The 17,604-nt window shown below is 45.6% G+C and overlaps 1 gene segment (V, D, J or C); it reads left to right on the top strand.

Annotated features, from left to right (window-relative positions):
* The window catches only part of LOC144753568 (T cell receptor delta constant-like), a 147,164-nt gene extending 146,240 nt beyond the window's left edge, over window positions 1–924 (top strand). Inside the window, exon 5 of the C gene segment in view lies at window positions 580–924.
* Window positions 925–17,604: the final 16,680 nt, after the last annotated feature.

The following is a 17,604-nucleotide window of genomic DNA, read 5'->3' as shown; positions in this document are numbered from 1 at the left end:
TTTTTAGCCTCAAACCATTATTGGGGAATAGGCAGTGGCACAAAGGACTACTGGTAACTCTCACACAAATATTTTCTAAAAAAAAGTAGTTTTTTTTATTAAACGCAGTACGATTACCTTTAAGGAAAATGGGCTACATTTAAAATTAAAATATTTAAAAAGTGATCACAGATATGGTGGGCTGCTGTCCCCAGCAGGCCACTGTCATTGTGACTACCACCATCCGAAGTGACAATTGACAACCTGCCCCATGAACAGTATTATTATAGGACAGATTTCGACCCGATCCCTAGCCTTATTCTGTAAACTGACCTGTTAATAAATACACAGATTAATTTAGTGGTCTCAAAATCACGTGTCGCAATTTGTGACTAGTATTTTGCAGCCACATCTACGTACGCATAGAACTTAATGTGTTGTAGGATTAGCCTCTCATTATTATGGCAACTATTGAAGCCAGAGATAAAGTGTATGCTGCCCATCATTTAAGCAGAGTTACTGAAAGGTCGGGGATTTGAGAGCGCAGGTTTTCTTTGCACAACACAGTTAACCATATGATAGTTTCATGGTTTTTTTTAGTGCGCAGCAAAGAAAAACAAAGATACAGCAGATTTCACAACCGTGCAGAGTGCACCGTCCACCAGCATCTCCTCCCAAACACCACCCCTTCTTGTTGACGCTCCAGTTCACAAACAGCCGCCTACAAAAGACACAGCTCCTTCATGGGGGTCTAGGATCAGACTTTCATGACACTGGATCATTCCTTTATTGGCCTCCTTTTGTGCAAGGCGTTTGCGCTATAGAAGTGTTTGCTTGTCGCATATGGTTTTATTGCTGCTTGCTTTCAGTATTTCCTGTCAGTGTACGTTTATTTTAAATAAGCATCCTTGTGACAATAAAGAAATAAAAGCCCACAAGCAGGTCTATATTTGAGTTTCGGGATTAAATCTACATCTGTGAAATGTAAAATTAAATGTAAAAGATTTTGCAAAGTATTTAACTTTTTAATGAGCTTCACCTGAACTGGAAAATCATCATCCATCGTGAATTTTAATGTTTGATATCACATGCGTGTTTTTATGCGAAGCTAAATTGTGTTTGCTATAACGAAAATGATTTGCAACTACAAACAGGCAGGGTACATACTCATAAAGACCTGGGCCCAGCTCTGCAAACATGGCGAGCGTAAGGGAAGCGTACCATTAGCTTGACTCAATTCCTGAACCAATCAGCGCATTAGCATCGAAAATAGTGCAATTTACCAACCCCGTTCTATGTACTGCTAGTTAGCAGATGTGCAAAGAGTACACGTTGCATCAACCAAAGACAAGGTCAAACAGAAGGCAACAACCAGAGTTACTTAAAAGGCACATAGAAACAGCCCCTTCGTCCACCACCGTACTGCAAAGGATTCTGTAACGCCCTGACACGCATTGCTGGAATTTACAAGACTGAAATAAACAGACTGAGGGTCACACTCTTTGGGCTTTCAGAGAAACACAATATCCATGCCTTGGAACCGGATCTGAATTATCAGTGGCCTGCCCCCAAGGTGGCTGAGGGTTCAGAGTCCCCACCCTCCCATTTAATGGGCAGATGGAAGCAAGCGCTCCAACATCTCAGTGATGTACTGCAGTGCCAGGGTAAAGCAGCCTCCTGATCTGGATATCAGCTCACTGTGGCGCATTTTATGCCATCACCATGATATGTATGCGTGCTGATCTTCCCACTCAGAGCACAAATCAGTTCTTACTGTCGACATTTTGCCTATTGATGTCAGAATGACATCAGACATACGGGCAACACGATTTCCTCGATCCCTAGACTTGTTCTTAATGGATATGGCAATGTCATTCCGTGCTATATTGTCCTCTAGGGCTTCCTTGGCATACAATAGGGTACCTCACAAACCTGTCACAAATGTACTGTGGTACTTCGCCTGCTCTGTAAATATATTCAATGGTTCCATGTTGGACCATCTACAGCAGAAGTGAGAGCGTGACGCTGGCATACAATCATCCTGTTAAAGTCAATCAGAAGTCAGTGTGCTTCTGGGTTCACCATTTCAGCAATAGCAACTCCACCACGTGTACCCCCATTAATTCACAGCCACTGTTTATGCCCCATGTAATGCCTTCTATACCTTTCGGAGTTTAGTTCTACAACTGCCAGGATAACACGTTGGACATGGAGTAGGGAAGTCGCCTATGCATGGAAGTAAACAGCATAAGCTTGAGCTGTACAAGTGGGTTAAAGAATGGCCCTACCTAGCATGGAATCCTCCTCCATGTCTCTAGTGCATCTGCCTTCATTTACGGCCACCATTTTGGGTGCCAATCCTCATTTGCAATTCTTCAAGGATTCCACGTTGCACTGCCAGTTTACTTACACCAACAAGGCAGCTTTTCCCTGGTACAAGAACGCTTGTTTTTGTGTTTGCTGAACTCTTCAATAAGGATTTCCGCTTTCTCCTACAGGAATCGAAGTTTTTGTTTCATGCCACCCCTCTCTTCTGCCTCCTTGGCTACTACTAGTTTATAGATTGTTCCTGGCACCCAGACTGTGCCATATTTGGCCCTCGATACTCCCCTCGGAGAGGCCCCTCTGTGTGGGTACACTTCAAAAAGTTGGATGGCTTTTTTGGTGCTTTTTTTGGTTTGCTTGATGCAAAGCAATAGTTCATTTGCATCACATTTGGGTTTGACCTGGTATCATATTATTTATAAGTGTGCTACACAGATTTAATCGAAATTTGACATTTATTAGGTCGGGCACCATGCCACGATAGGCTGTTGACACAACACAGCCATTTTTTGCATTTCTTTGTCCAGCACAGACGTTTGTGTTTCTCAGGACAGAGCAAAAGACAAGTCGCAGAGTTTGCTACTGTTTGCATCTGTGTACCTCAAAATAGCAGAAGGTGCTCAGAGATGGAGTAAAATGTGCTTACATCTTGTTTTCCCATTATAATATAATCAGTGCAATGATGCAAGTCCTCAAATAATGTGTAGACAAACATATTGATACAGGCAACGTGCAATAATGTCACACGAACGGAGTTCACAGGATTGATACCAGAATATCACGGTCAGAATATTGTTTTACATAAATATTGTATCCTAAATATTAATTACAAAAATATTGCGCCACTGGAGGTAAAAAGAAAATCCACACCCAATAATATCATATTTTTGTAGATAAAAATGTAATATTGTAAGCCTATTTTTAACCTATTATTTCTTAACTTTAATGATCTATTTTGCAGTTACAGGTGGTAATAGATTTTGATATATGTATTGGGCCCAATTCGGAAAGACAGTTGCCACTTTATTCCAATATGTTTCTTCTTAATTCTGGACTAAATTTCTAACTGTTTTTGAATTTGTGAGCGGCTCAAGGAGTACGCCTTGGAAGCTGCCAGTGATACCGTTTTCCCAGCAGACCGAGTTGAGAGAGGTGTGGATGAACATGTTTGCCTTTCCCACTGAGCACATCCAGTAATTCAATCGCTTCACACCAGATGTAAAATCCAACATCTTAACAACGGTCACACCAAATCACCGCACTCAATCACACATGCACATACTTCACCTAAGAGATCATGAAGTAATCTATTTTATTTTAAATTCTTTTTATTTCAAACATGCACAGGGAATGCACTTTTGGACATGACGAATAACATAGGGGCCCATTAGGATGGCGGGCGGACTTTGCCCGCCCGCCATCCTGTCGGTGAAAGGGACCGCCCGCCATAAGGGCGGGGTTCCCGTGGGCAGCATTAGGATGTGCCCGCCACAGTGGCCGGCGCATACTGCATTCTTACCATTGTGGCGGGCGGTGCACTCAGCACCGCCCGCCACAATGGCAGGAAGGCATGCTGTGCACTTCCATGCACAACATGGCAGGCACCGCGCGGTGCCTGCCATGCTGTGCATGGAACTGCTGCGGGGTACCATAGGTACCCCCCATGTGCACCCCCCCCACCCCACCAGAGTCCCTAGGGGCCCGCAACGGTCCCCTGCAGGGAGTCTCCGCATGCCTTTCCGTGGCGGCATTGCCACCACGGAAAGGCATTGTTTAAAGCCCCTGCTAATATGGATGGCGGTGTCTGATAGACACTGCCAGCATATAAACCATTTTCCACCCCGGTCGCAAGGCGACCGCGGCGGAAAAGTGGCGGATGGTCTTTCCGTCCGCCACGGACCCCCCAGCCATACTAATATGGCGGTGGTCATTCCGGAGCAGATGGCGGGCGGATTGCCCCCGCCAGGCCCGCGGTGACCACCGCTGGCCTGGCGGGGGCCATCCGCCCGCCATCTTAATGGGCCCCATAGTATCAACATTACAAAAGGCCGAGGCCAACCTCATGGAGCAGTGGAGTAATCATACTACAAGAACCCGTGTGTGGTCCTTGGACAAGACCCAAACCCTGCACCCACCGTCCCTATTAACACCAAAATCCCCTATAGGCTTGCCATGCTCCCCAGACCTTTTCCAACTTCTTCAGGCAGCCTCTACTTTGGCAAACACTTTTTTCTGCCCGCAGGCACCACTCCAGGTCTGTCTTCAAAACATGAAGCAATCTAAAGAAAGGCGTCCTTCACTATACTGTGGACATGGGATGGCAGACAGGGGCTTGACTGTACCGATCCCTATTCACTGTTTGTATGAACATCGCCCTGACAACTGTGGAGCAACCAAAGGGAATGGGGCATGTTTTAACATGTTTGTATTTCATCTGTCTCATATAATACCTAACAGTGGCTCACATATGCAGGGAGACGCTAACCAGGCTTGGTCATCTATGGGGACCACAGTTTCCGGCATGACCTCTGAGTCCAGTGGAATAATGAGGTTGAAGGCCCTGCCAGCAGTTTCCAGAAGTTGAAGCGGTAGCAGTCAGAGCTCGGTCTCAACTCGAAGGTTTTAGAAATAAGATACAGAGTTTATGAGGTTGCAAACCCGGTCGATTTGCGAATGGCTGTTTTACGGCTGCAAAATTTAGCTCTTCCACCTTTAGTGTCTCAAGCAGCTCATCCAATTGCCACACCTGGGCAATCAAACCCAATTTCATCTCTAAAAAGGGCACCCTCGCTTTATTGGAAACGAAAACAATCACCCTAAGAAGGGCTAAAACAGAAACGAGTGATGAATATGGTAAGCCTTGAGGTTTCAGACACGTGCATTAAGGTGGTGCGCGCCGCCCGACCTGCAAAAGCAATAACTGCAGCAAACCACACCGGGGCGCAGAGCAGAGACACTCACTTGTTGTGAAGCCTCTGCAGGAAGGAATTGTTGCAAAGTGCGGTCTCCACTCTTTCCTGCTGTTCTCGTCCTGTCTGATGTTCTCTGGGTCTTTGCTGTGAGAGATTAAAGAAAACAAGAGAGATCCCACCTTTGGTTACAGACAGAAGTAACATTTAGCACAGCCTCGTGTCAGATGCGCCTGCCCAGTGGCCTAGGCAGGCTACACGTGCTCACCCCCAGTAGCTTGCAAGAACCATGCCCAGTTTGTCATCGACATTGCACATTTAAACATTCAAAAAAATGCATTGGGCAGTTAGGTTTTCTGCTGATATACCTGCAAAGCAAAACATTACAATAGTGACTTGTATGCATTTCATTTGAAGTTCGAGCAATCCTCTCAAAACATACACACAGCTGTCCTGTACGACCACAGCCCAACCTGCACCAGGCATAGCAGCACACAAGTAGCAACAACTGTGCCTTCCACCCCCTGGATGGCGCTGCTGTTTGATTGATAAAATACAGCAACAATCAGGGTTTAATGAGCCTCTCAGGCCTCTGGGCCCCGGTGCCGCTGCACCTACGGTACCAATGGAAGCAAAGCCCCTGCTCAGTCCATTCTTCTTCCTCCATCACCCCTTTCCATGTAATGTAATGTAAAAAGGATTTGTAGAGCGCTGCGTTCACCGGACGGTTTCTTGGCGCTGATCACTAACCCAGGAGGAGGCAGAGAGGAGAGAAAGGGAAACTTTATGTATAGACACCGCGGAAAAGGTGAGTTTTTAGGAGAGACCTAAAGTGAGGGTAGGAAGAGGAAAGTCTGAGGTCCAAAGGTAGAGAGTTCCAAAGTGAGGGGGCCAGAAAGGAGAATCTAAGGCCTCCGTGCTTTTTACGCCTGAACCTAGGTGTCTGGAGGAGGGCGTGGTGAGAGGAGCGGAGGTGCCTGGAGGGGGCATACGGATGGAGAAGAGAGGAGATGAAAGAAGGGCCAATGCCGGCCAGGGATCTATGGGTTAGGCAACCAAGTTTGAACTTGCAGCGTTCTGACACAGGAAGCCAGTGAAGGGCTTTGAGGAGGGGACGGACGTGGTAGTGTTTTGGCTGGCGATAAATTAAACGGGCGGCCTGATTCTGAATTAACTGAAGTCTCTTTATTTGATATTGCGGAATGCCTGCGTATAAGGCGTTGGCGTAGTCGATCCGAGAGATGACTAACGCCAACAATGCCAGGGTGAGAGCTTCAGTAGTCAGGAAGTGAGCTATTTTTCGAATTTTTCTGAGCTGGTGGAAACAGGAGGATACTGTGGCGCTGATCTGATGATTCATGGAAAGATCCTGTGAGATGTAGACCCCTAGGCTTTTTACTTTATCAGCGGGACTGGGGGGGGGGCCAAGGGAAAGGGGCCAGAAGGTGGAGTTCCAGGGATTGGCTGGGCCTCCGACAAGAACGAGCTCCGTCTTGTCGGGGTTAAGCTTAAGATGGTGAGCGCCCATCCAGTCGCTGATATGACAAAGGGTGGACTGAAAATCCTGGGCCGCTTCCTGCGAGTCAAGATTGAAGATAAGCTGAATGTCATCTGCATAGTTAAATGCAGTGACATTCCTTCCCCGGAGGGAGCGGATCAGGGGGGTAAGGTATAAATTAAAAAGAAGCGGAGACAAAGACGAGCCCTGTGGGACTCCGCAGGTGAGTTTCATCTTATCCACCGAGAATTGGGAGATTCGAACAGATTGGTGGCGGTTCGTCAGGAAGGAACGAACCCAGTCAAGGGCCGTCCCTCCAATACCAGCCTCCTTGACACGGTCGACCAAGATGGAGTGGTCGACCGTGTCAAAGGCTGCCGACAAATCCAAAAGGATTAAGGCTTGGCTGGTGTTAGAGTCAGCACCTCTGCGGAGTTCCTCCATTACAGAGAGAATAACCGCCTCGGTTGAGTGGGCTGGTCTAAACCCAGCCTGTTGAGAGTCCAAGAAGTTGGAGTCCTCAATAAAGGAACCGAGGATGCTGGTGACATATGACTCAATTACCTTACTAAGGTAGGGAAGGAGGGAAATGGGACGGAAGTTGGCCATGATCGTAGGGTCGGCGTTGGGTTTCTTCAGGATAGGTACTACTTCCGCGTGCTTAAACTGACTGGGGACCTCACCAAGCAGAAGGGAGTTGTTCAAGAGGGCCAATGGAGGGGTGGAGCAGGCTGAAAAGGCAGCCCGGAGAATCACGGGGGGGCAGCAATCTGTGGGGGAACCAGAGGAGACTTTATTAAGCAGACTGATGAAGACTTCTTCTGATATCGGAGGGAACTGAGTCAAAAGATGAGAGTTGACAGAAGGTACAGCCTCAATGAAAGGTATGGCCGGGGGAGTGGAGAGGATGCTATTTTTGATTTTAATAATTTTTTCTATAAAAAAACAGTTGAGGGAGTCGCAGAGTGCTTGAGACGGGAGAGGTTTGAGAATTACCCTGTCCGGGTGTGAGAGCTCGTCTACGATTGCAAAGATGTCTTTGGATTTCTGCGCAGAATTGAGGATTTTGGTGGAAAAGTAGGCGGTTTTAGCGGCTGATATAGCTAGTTTGTACTCTCCCAATAGTTTTAGACAGAGTGGTTTCATTGCGGGATCGTAGCTTCTGCGCCAGCGGCGCTCAGCCTGGCGGAGACCTAGTTTTAAGGTTTTGAGATTATCGGAAAACTATCGATGAGCGTCGTGGGGGCGCTTAGATCTTATTAATTTAAGGGGGGCAACCTTATCGCTGGCCTGTTCTAGCCAGTCGACTAGTGCAACTTCTTGGGAGTCGATGGGGCCAGGAGTGGCCGAGACCGAAGATGTTAAAGAAGTGATGAATAAATCAAGGTCTGCTTTGTTCCAGTTGCGAGCATGGAGGCTGGGGCCTCGGCTGCGAGGGGGCGGGGGAGGGACCAGAAGGAGAAAAGAAATTAAATGGTGGTCAGACCAGTGGCAAGGTGAAATCGTGAGCGACTTGATTTCGAGGTTGTAGGTCCACACCTGGTCAAGGATATGGCCCTTGGGGTGAGTGGGTAGATGGATGTGTTGGGTACCATTAAGCCCAGTTAGAAGGTCAGTGAAAGCCAGGGATTGGAGGCTTTCATGGGTATCTGACGGCCAGTAATTGAAGTCTCCCAGGACTAGGAGTTTAGAATTGTTGATGGTAAGCTGAGAGAGCAGGTCACCAAAATTCGAATAGAAATTAGGCATAGATTGTGGGGGACGGTATACCAGAACACAGGTGAAAGGGGAGACAGAAGATTCAAGTCTAATTCCCAAACAATCCACCTGAGGGATGGTGAGAAGGGAGAGGGAAGTGAATCTAAGGGAGAGATTGATAATGGCGGCTACGCCGCCTCCTAGTTTGCCGGCAGGCCTATTGGCGTGGAGTATATAGTACCCCGGAGGGATGGCTGCTAGAATGTCGGGGGAGGAATCCTCATTCAGCCAAGTCTCGGTTAGAAGAACGTCGGGCCGGTCCGAGTCTAGGAGCTGGAAAATGTCAAGTTGGTGTCTGACAAGTGAACGAGTATTGAGATAGATGACCGCTAGTTCCATGTTAGCGGGTGCCTGAGCGTGAGGGGGTTTTGGAAGAGGAGGAAGAACTGGGGGTTCAGAAGCGAAAAGGGACGGGAGGGACTGTAACATGTGGGTTTGAGCTTTGAAAGGACCTGCCTCTAAGGTCACTAACCGGGATCAGCTGTGGGCATCTGCAGCTTGGACAACGAGCTGTAGCCTGATATGTACAATGTTTTTTCATGGTGTCTAGAAATTTACATTGTTTACATTTTATGAATAAGAGAATCCAAAATGGAGCAGAACGTACACAAAAAAGGAGCCTTTCTGGTATGAAAAAAAAAGAAATTATAAAACAACATACATTTGTACCTTGAAACCTTCAGTTAATTTACACCATTTTCCCTAAACACCTAAAACTCAACTAATCCTGACAACCTACAGAGGTATTCTCTGCAAAAAAAGACTTTTGTATTTTATCAGATTATCCTGTTTAGTGACTTTAGAGGGGCACCTTTTGACTTTTTTTTCAAATCGGTCCTGCAAAACAATCAGACTAATGAGGGACATAAACATTGTGTTCCTCACTTGAATCCAAGCACACTCTAATTTTTAAATGATATGTCTAATCCTTTTCTCATTTAGTGGGCATCATCTAACATTTGCAACATACAATGTGTAGAAATGATAACCTTTATTCCACTTTTGATATTTCCTTTGATCATCTTTCCTTTCCAGCTGTAGTTTTATGATACTCTTTTGAGTTATGTGAATGTTCAATTTCACAATCTGTGCCTCCAGGAAGTATTGTTTGCATACCTTCCCTATGCTCCCCTCCCAGGGTTTAGAGGTTAGCCCTGTTTTAGAAATCCAGACACAGAAGGGAACCTCGGATCAGTTTTTAACTAAATTGTCGCTGTCTGCATGGCATCTGCATCTCATGCACTGACTTGGTGCATGCAAACAAAACAGTGAAATTACATTGAAAGCAGGTGAATGGTCCCCTCTATGCATTTGCATGTATCAGAGCAGGGTCATACTAGGGTCCCAGGCATCCCCCGAGCCAGAGGAGTGCATGTCAGTGGGTTGCAACCTGGGCCAGACTGGGAACTGAAACCGGCAAAACCGTAGCCCTGGTAACAAAAAAGGTCCCCAGGGTCTAAAACCAGCCCCTCACTAGGCGGCCCACTGGGGAAAGACCTGGTGCCCTGTACTGCCAGTCCGACCCTGGCTGCAAACCCACAACAATGAAAGTGGGTCGGACCTCCACAACAATGCTCCATCTCAGCAGAAAGGCTGAGAACTGTGATGTAACTCTCCACTAACAAACTTGAAGTAACTCTCTCCCACCTGATCCTTAAGTACTGTGCCTCTTTCACTTCTATGGAGCCATTGATATTTATTAGTCTGGGGGTATTGATGCTCTGTACTACAGGATGTCAGTCATGATCATCACAGCATGAGGGCATTGATGTTCATTACTACCTTGGACCACTGATGACCATTATTCTTTCTGACCAATATTGATTCTTGTTGCTGCCTGGATATTGACTGCCTAGGGCCATTGATGGTGATGTAGTGTTTGCTGGCCCCTACGGAGTTTACTTTCATAATATACTATTTATATATTCAATTGGACCTCCGATGGATCTTGTTCTGCGCTGAAAGGGGGTGGATATTCGGGGAATGGACAGTTACCCAATGAGGATCAGGAATAGGATAACTGTATCTAAACTCAATTTCAACAACTCATACATTAATCTTTCCTAATACAGAGATAACCTAATTTATGTTCACTCTCAATGAATGACCAGACAGAACTGCAGCAGGTTTAAATTAAATATTACAGTTTAGTTATTTAATCTAAAGGGTAAAGGAGATTTACATTGAATAAAGTAGCATACAGCTCTAATAATCAATCAGTGAATGATTTACTGAAATATACCAAGCCTCTGTGATTCAAGGAAATTAAGATGGTGAAATCTTCCTCAGCCGAGGCAGATTCTGATCACATACAGAATATATATCGATAGGGATAGATTGCCAGGTGAGCTTTTGTAAAGACTCAAAGGAGAGTTCAGCAAGGTTCCAAGAAGTCAGTCTAGTTCGTCAAGATCGACAGTGATCTGTCTAAGTTCACAGCTGTAACTGCAAGAGTCACAGCAACATGACCTGACCCCTTCAACTGAAAAGGTTTGATCTGCAATCAGGACACAGTCGGCAGTAACGCGTCCAAGTTCCCAAAGTCTCAGAAACCAGTAGCGCAATAGCCCAAAGAAACTGCAAGAATAAATGAGCATTTATACTGGAACAGTTCCAGGGTGACCCCCCCTTGACATCACCTCAAACTGTCAGCCCATTCAGGTAATTGGTTAATCCACAATAGGGTGATGGTGATGTGGCAAAAAGGAGACACAAATCCGGAAAAATTAGGTGAATCAATTACACAGTTTCTTAGGTAATGTAAGCATAAGACACATTTAACAAAAGGGCATTAAAAAGAAAGCATAGGGGTTTAAAAGTATTCTTTTCCAAGCAGCTGTTCCAGAGTATAGAAAAAATTGTAGCAAGTGCACTATTCAGTTCGGGAGATGTCAAAGGAAACAGGTATCATTGCAATACAACTTGCAATACTGCAAGTATTTCTCATACGCTTTGGAAATGTTCTGTCCATGACTTCACCGGAAAGGGAAATGAGGCCTACAAGAAATTTGGGTTGATGTACAAGATCATGTTTAATTGTGAATTATACATTATTAGGAAACTAGTATGTGAATTTAAAATATGACTGAAACACATTAGCAAACAAACATTCCAAACAGATGATAATTAATACACATCAGTATAATGTACACATAAAATCTTTTGTTGTTGTGTCAACATTAATCATATAAGAAAATGTGTATGAATCTTTGTCATTTTTGTGTTATTTGATTAATACATATGTGAAATACATGCTAACAGGGAATTTTGGGGCTTAATTAACAAATTAATGAAGGGATATGGAACGACGGCCAACATTGGAATAAACGAAACAACGTGGTTGGAATACATCGACAAATTGTATAACCCGAAAATTGGACCACAAGAGAATGATGCATTAAGTACACAAGAAGGCAAAGGAAAAGAACTTACCCTTGAGACAACCGGTATAAAAAGGGAACAAGTATTAGATGTGATTGGCTGGGAAGCTAATGAGCAAACACCATTGACAACTGAAAAAAAGACAACATTTTTGATAAAAAAATTGAAGGCTGAAGGAGCAGCAGGACCAAATGGTCTACCAAACGCCTTGTTCAAACGAGACCCTGACATCTGGGCTAAATACCTTACACCACTTTTTAACCAAGTGTTTTGTGATAATAAAATCCCACAGTCCTGGAGGGGTAACCTTTTCCACCCAATTTACAAGAGCGGCTGTAGATCAGAACCCGGGAATTACAGGTTGATAGCCCTCATTGACGTTGAGGCTAAACTCTATGCCTCATGCATATTGCAACACCTACAAGAATGGACGGAGGAAAATTACGTCATCCCTAAATTTCAAACGGGCTTCAGACAAGGCATGGGGACCATCTCAAACCTATCCGCATTGACGATCTTGACGGAAAAGGCTGAAAGAAAAAAGGAAGTATTACTGGCCTGCTACATTGACTTGAAATCTGATTTTGACAGAGTACCACATGACTGTCTGTGGAATAAACTGAAAGTATGGGGTCTCCCACAGCCACTGATAAAAGCTTTAGAATCGTTATACAGTGAAACATGGACTACTGTAAAACTAGGAGACGGAAGTAGAGTATCATCAAAAACAAACATAACAAATGGACTAAAACAAGGTTGTGTTCTCTCTCCATGTTTATTTAATTTATACTTGGCAGATTTAAACAATTATTTGTTACAAGTAAACGGACACCCACCAAAGTTGGCAAACGAGCCAATCCAATTTCTGCAATACGCAGACGATATCGTGTTGTTGAGCCAAACTCTGATAGGGCTGCAAAGGACCATAAATAAACTCATAGACTACCTGGATATCCAAGGTCTGGAATTGAACAAATCAAAGACCAAGGTGGTAAGACTTGCGGGCCCGAGACAAGGGAAATACAAATGGTATGCAAAAAACACACAAATAGAGGAAATAGGGGTTTATAGGTACTTGGGCATCAAAATGGCAAGAAATCTATCCCGGATAGACCAGAAAAAGGAGATCACAGCAAAAGCCAATTCACTAATATTTGCCTACAAACAGTTGCACAAAACATTGGAATGCCCCTCACATGGGCATCTCCTAAAAATCATGGCAGCTCAATTGCTTCCAACCCTATCCTATGGATTGGAAACTTGGCATGGCCAAGAAATTAACATCTTAAACAAATTACAGATAAAGGTCTACAAAACAGTATTTAATCTCTTTAAAGGTTCCTCGCCGGCACAGATACGTTTGGAATTTGGACTCCAGAATCAAGAATTTCAAAGGAAAGCAACCTTGGTAAAATTATGCAGGAAACTTAGAACAGCGGAATTGGGAACTTTGGACAACTTATGTTGGACAGAAATAAAACTACAATACGAACAAAGAAACCCAAACACGTGGGGTGATCATTTGCGGATTGCCCTGGAAGAACTGGAGATTGAGGAAGTATGGAAAAGCACATTGGAAAGGGCGTCCTTCAATAAAGTCTGCAACAACAGGGCAAAAGCATTATCCTTACTAGAAGACAAAAGGAGACTAGCAAAACGCCGCCATGCTTGGGTTATAATAAATTCGTACACAAGCTTAAAACCACAACCCTATCTTGCAGCCCATTTCCGACTGTCACTCAAAAGAAAGTTCATGGCATATAGATTTGGTGATTTCTGCTCGAAGGACTTAGCCCCCTCCTGGAAAAGTAACCATCAAAAAAAGGCATGTCGTTTATGTGGGTACCATATAGAAACTTTAAGCCACTTACTGTGTGTCTGCGAAATAGTAAAAGCGGAAAGAAGGAACTTGCTAAAAACACCCTTCATTGATCTAAACATTCGCACTTGCAGACATGCGGTGACAAGTTGGATGGGCGCCACATCGAACATTTTAATATGTCGGGGGATCAAATTTATGATAATAGTTGAAAATTTACTTCCGAAAGCCGTAAACGACTAAAGGTCCGGCGCCAGATAAGACATTTTTAACAGTATTTGTAAATATTTTAACTGAGTGGAAAATGTTTCTCTTTTTAACCTTTGTATGAAATGAAATGTGTTTTATATGCTTTATGGTTATGACAAACCAAATAAAGTTAATTTTGAGTGACTGACTGACAAATACATGCTAAAGAAGTTTCGTGAGAACACATCTAAATATAGTTGTATAGCACCTACTTTTCCTTTGTCATTTTCGGAGCACATGTTATTAGATGAGATGACATTATGTTAATTTTCACATGGAAACCAAACTAAATAATAACAAATGGTCTTTGAGTCTTATTAAGATCATATTATTTACATGAAATCACATCAATTAGTAATAAAATCCATAATGTGAGATTTTCTTTTCCTCCTAATTTTTTCTAACATATAAATGAGTGAAAAATATTATTTCATGATTATTAATCACTTCTACATTTAATTAAATGAATAAAATGCCTCAAATCTATTTTTTCTAAGGTATGCTTTTCCAATGCTTTAACTAAAATTCATTTTTATATCAATTTTCAGAACATGAAACTTTGCTCACGTTTGCTGTGGTTTACACAGAAGTTGTCATTATCATTTCTTTTATCAATAAAAGAGTTTGATGTAATATCTGCTCTATCTATGGTCATTGCTGCCTGAGACTTTCGTTCTCATGAACTGTGTGAGTCCATTGATTTTCATTGTTGTTGAAGCCACTGGGCCTTGCTGCTGCCCAGAGCCTTTGAGGCTAATGACTGCCTGGACCACTGATGGTCATTAATGCCAAGGGCTTTTTTGAGGTTCATTAATCCATGAGACCAGTGCTTCTTGTAAAACCTGGGACTTTTGAGTCACATTACTACCTGCAATCTATGTGCCTGGGTGCCTATTTATATGCTGGTTTGTGTGCATAATTGTTTTTCTGTTGGTTTGTATATGCAAAGATATGTGTGGGGCTTCCTCTCTGTCTAAGTATTTAATGTATGATGAATGTCAGTATGTACATGGATACATATGTTTTTGCCCATGTTTGAATGAAAAATATTAAAGTCAAACCTATTGGCTTTATTAATGCTTGTTATTTTTGGTGGTGGTGTATTTTACTGAGATGAACTCTTTTTCAGTCCTATACTTTGATATAGTACACACATAATGACAATGTATCCACAACCCATCTAACCCAGGATAAGTGCAAAAACATATATATATAGACTGGTGCCTTTTCATTTAATTCTATTGGCATACTTCAAATAAAATCAACTAGCATTCTTTTGGGGGGCGCTAGAGGGCGCACAGCGGAATGGCCACACTTGAGTGAGGCTCCCGAGGTCCGGAGTCCTAATCCTATAATTATCCTTACAACGGCTGTGGCTGGGCACCTGAAAAGCGAGTGTCCTGTACATTGGGGCCTGAGGCACACTCGGTGCGATTTTTAAGCAAATCGGATGCAGCGTTGGCACACCGGAGCCGGATTACATCTGACCAGCTCCAGAAGGGCAGGACAGTGCTGGTGCGAGGGGGCAGGTGCGGCTAGGAAAGTCCGAGGCCTGCGACCCGGAAACTAGGCCCTAGACTGGTGCGAGGAGCGGAGCGACCGGATCCCTGTGGGCAGTTGAGGAGCGCTGGCCGAGACTGCCGCAGGACTCTTGTACCCGATTGCGACTCAACTTGGAGTCAAGTGATTAGACTTGGACCGCGAGTCTGACTTTTGGTGCGGGACTGAGCGGGCTGTGAGGAGGAGGTTGCGTCGAGGGCAGTGGCGGCGCACACCGCAGCCGCCATTATCTGCTTCTGTGCACTGTAGCGCATAACTCGTGGTGAAGGAGGCCATCGGGGAGCTACGTGGGAGGCGGCAGTGACCCCCTGCACCGGCCGACACTAATACGTCCGCTCGAGGCCCACCGCGGCAGTGGAAGCACTGAGGAAGAAGGCCCGGGAATCTTGCCTGACTGCGGCTGCGGCCTGGCTCCGGCGGGGGCCGCGATAACGGCGGGGAGCTGAGAGTGGGGCTGGCAACGCGCATCCTGGGACCTAAGCACCTGTTGCCTAGTCTTGATTCTGGAGGTCCCTCTTGCATGAGTGAGGGGGCCATTACTGGACTGCCTCTGAGCCGCGGTGTGCAGGTGACGCTAAACTCAGCGGAGGGCGGCCGCGGAGATCTGGGCCACTCCGTAGGGCTCGCCCCCTTCCTCCCCCGTGGCTGCCGCCCTGGTGCTATACAAGACCCCTCTGAAGGCGGGAGCGCTGCGCAGACGGCGGGGTTTCCCATCTAGTGGAGAGTATTGCGGTGGAGACTCTGCCCCCCCACGGAGGCCTACCTGGGAGATGAACGTTGGAGGGCGCGACCTCACTGCCTGCTGGTGACTGATCCTGGAGGAGACGTGGAGTGGGTGCCCCCCACGAGCTTGGCAGGGCACTACTGTGCGTGGTGGATAGTGATTCCCTCCCCCCCCCCCTCCCCGGTGACAGTGGTTTCCCAGAGGCTCGAGGGCTGACTGGCAGGAGTGGTGGAAAACTCCGAGCAGACTGTTTGATACGCCCTGAGTGAGTAGCAACTCTATCTGTACACGTTGCGCAGACCCCCCCCCCCACTCTGCGAGTGGTGTCAAGACCGTGGTCACAATGGGCAAGCCGGATGCCAGGCAGCCTAAACTTACTTTCGAGGCTGCTAGATCCAGCTCTAGAGGAAAACAGCCAGACGTGGGAGCGACGGGTAATGAACGAGCCACTGGATCGCAGGGGGCAGACATGGAGCATATACTGCAGGAAATGCGACAGGGATTCACGACCGTCTTCGACAAGGTGGACCGCATGTCGTCCAGAATGGACGCCATTGCGCATAAATTAGACGCCCACGAGGAACGCTTGGTGGAAGCAGAACGCCGTATTTCGGATAATGATGACATCACGGCGGGACACTCGACCCAATTGGCACGCATTGACAACATCCTAAGAACTATAGCAGCCAAAAATGAGGATTTGGAAGCGTGCAGTCGGCGCAATATTATACGCGTGGTGGGGATTCCGGAATCCACAAACACTGGTAAAATGGAGGACTATGTGGAGAGGCTACTGCTCTCGGTGGTGGGGCAAGATGTGTTCTCCCCGCAATTTATTGTGGAGCGGGCGCATAGAGCGTTGGGCCCACGTCCAGTCCCTGGGGCGACCCCTCGTCCCATCATTGCAAGACTACTCAACTATCGTGATAGGGATGTGGCCCTACGACCAGCTAGAAATAAACAATCGCTGACATAAGAGGGAAATACATTTTCCATTTACCCTGACTTCACTCCCTTGGTACAAGAAGTACGCAGAAAGTTCCTTGCTGTCAAAAAAAAACTTCGGGAGGCCCGGGTGTACTATGCGGTGCTCTATCCAGCTCGTTTGCGTGTTACACACAAGGGTAAGCAGAAATTCTTCATAAATCCTGCTCAAGCGGAGGAATATCTGCGTTCCTTGAAATGACAGGACCAGGATCGTGGTAGCCGCAGTGCATCACAGAGATCCTCGCCGGCCAGAGACAACGAATAACTGCATTGTGTGCATGGGAACTGCTTCGAGAGTGTCGCTGATTGGGTGGCAAGTATGGGATTTGAAAAATTCATATGACATTGGGACGCTCGTCAGAGTGTGCTCCAGTTGTTGGCGACTGATGGACTCCGGACCACTTCTCCTGTAGTG

This window comes from Lissotriton helveticus, chromosome 5_1 (assembly GCF_964261635.1).
Source record: "Lissotriton helveticus chromosome 5_1, aLisHel1.1, whole genome shotgun sequence".
Lineage (NCBI taxonomy): Eukaryota > Metazoa > Chordata > Amphibia > Caudata > Salamandridae > Lissotriton > Lissotriton helveticus.
Note: the sequence above shows the minus strand (reverse complement) of the source record. Positions and strands in the feature narration are given on the sequence as shown.